The sequence below is a fragment of the Austrofundulus limnaeus genome, unplaced genomic scaffold (assembly GCF_001266775.1).
Source record: "Austrofundulus limnaeus strain Quisiro unplaced genomic scaffold, Austrofundulus_limnaeus-1.0 Scaffold276, whole genome shotgun sequence".
Classification (NCBI taxonomy): domain Eukaryota; kingdom Metazoa; phylum Chordata; class Actinopteri; order Cyprinodontiformes; family Rivulidae; genus Austrofundulus; species Austrofundulus limnaeus.
Window position 1 is genome coordinate 361,841 of NW_013952678.1, and position 2,073 is coordinate 363,913.

General features: G+C 36.7%; 1 protein-coding gene across 1 annotated transcript in view; it reads right to left on the reverse strand.

Annotated features, from left to right (window-relative positions):
- The window catches only part of svep1 (sushi, von Willebrand factor type A, EGF and pentraxin domain containing 1), a gene marked incomplete in the record, with an annotated part of 133,423 nt that extends 131,954 nt beyond the window's left edge, over positions 1-1,469 (reverse strand). Inside the window, 1 exon segment of the mRNA XM_014021032.1 lies at positions 1,336-1,469.
- Between the last annotated feature and the right edge of the window lie 604 nt (positions 1,470-2,073).

Genomic DNA, 2,073 nt, shown 5'->3' on the forward strand with positions numbered 1-2,073 from the left:
TGTTTAGTGATATTTCCACAGTTGTGATATTTCCACAGTTGACTGGTCTTGAAATAAAATTCTGAGTCCTCAATGTCCGAGACTGAGACAAGACCGAGTACAAATGCTGTCGAGTCCGAGACGAGAACAAGACCATCAAAAACTGGTCTTGAGACTGATCTTAAGATGGTTTCAAGTACTACAACACTACCCAGATCCAAATGGACTTGAGAACACCTGGTTTAACATATGCATGTGCAGAAAGCACCAAAACAAAGAGGAAAGTACAAAAATGGAGGAAAAAGAATTAACCAGTCCTGTCTTTGTTGAAGGCAAAGATTTGGGCTCATTTTGGTTTTAAAGGCCCTGTCACACTAGACAACTTATGCCAACTTATGAAACATTTTTATGTCTAAATTGCTAATAAAAGTCATATATTTCATCAATTTGTTCAAATTATACTATTTACACGCCGTAAAGAAGCTTCCTGTTGATTTTTTTTCCAATTCCATCTTCAACGTAGTTGTCTTTAAAATGTTCATAAGTTGTCTAGTGTGACAGGGTTTTTACCGAATGAGTCCGAGTTTGACATGAGCTTCACTTTGTGCAAGGTTTGCAAAATGAAGATGAAGCACTTTGGGAACAAGACAAAYGCAATCACATTATCAGATAGGAAGGAAAATTTGATTTTGAATGGAATCCTGAGGTAGTAAAGTATTCCTACCTCTACTGTATGAGACTGAAGTTGCAGTTCACTGCAGCCTCGGCTCAGACAAACTATCAGCTTGTCGGTTYTCTCAGAGATAAACTCAAAACTAAAGTTTTCTATTCACCACATTATCTGTTCATAACCGTTCTACAAATATCCAATTTAAAAGATCTGAACTATCGCTTTRAGTCCCAGAACCTGAGTGGATTTCCTTGTGGTTTCTGCCTTTAGTCACACAAATCACTTTATGGCCACTGGCAAAGTGGCTGAAATGATTTCTCCATGTATGAAGACGAAAACATGTTGCAGAACTCTGGACACCAAGTGGAGTAAATATGAGGTTTTTGTCATGGAAATCACAGACATGTATTCTTTTAAAGTCATTAAATCCACACTGCAAGCAGAGGAAGTCTGTAAAAGCAGCTGGTGTAACAGCAGAAGAAATGCACGTGGYGAATTTCGATGGTCTCGAATGGGAGGTCGAGCTGGTCTGCTCTGCTACAAGTGGGAGGGTTTGAAAATATGTCACTTTATCTTTCACAGAAGGCATCTGCAGGTCTCGGCTGGTGGTCCGAACAAGCCAGCACAGACAGATTTCTTTGACAAAACTGAATTAAATTTAAAAAAACACAGAATGAATGTTTTACCTTCAKTTTTCCCTCTATAACTCACGCACACCTGGCCGTCCCTTTAAGCACCTGAAGTCTCCTGAGGGCAGGCTGAAGCGTCAGAAACAGAAGATACGAGTGACGACACATTCCTCATATTTCTTCTTTTCAACCTGCACGGTGAAATATAAAACTCAGAATGAATGTTGMCTTTTCAAAGCCTTGTTTACCCCCCTCTGTCTGCTAGAGAAATGCTTATTAATTTAAAGAAAAAACCTGTAACAACAGAAAATTTGTTTCACAAATCAAGCAAATGTTGAAACACAAGTGAGCTTCTTAACTTCTGAAATAAACTACTAATTACCTCAACATGTTTTTGATCCTAATGTTACATTTTTATTATTTGATTTTTGCATCTGTTATGTTTTGTTGCTTTTTCCGCTTGTATTACAGAATTTAAATGTTTTTGTTGCAAAGACCAGATTAAAAAATCTATGTAAAAACAAAATCTGTTTGGAATTTCTCTATTATTGATGGTTAATGTGCTCTTAATTTAAAAATTTGCAAGCAAAGTGTGTGATCAGATGCCTACTGGTGTGTTTACTAATGAAAAAAGCCAATATGACAGAAAATAGGTCCAAAGTTTAACTAACAGACATATTTATCTACTTATATCACGTGTGGCAAAGAGGTTCAAAGATATTGTCTTAAAGCGATCCCCCATTAGTTGTAACATTAGACTTTATATGATAAACATATACTTTAACTGTAAAATAA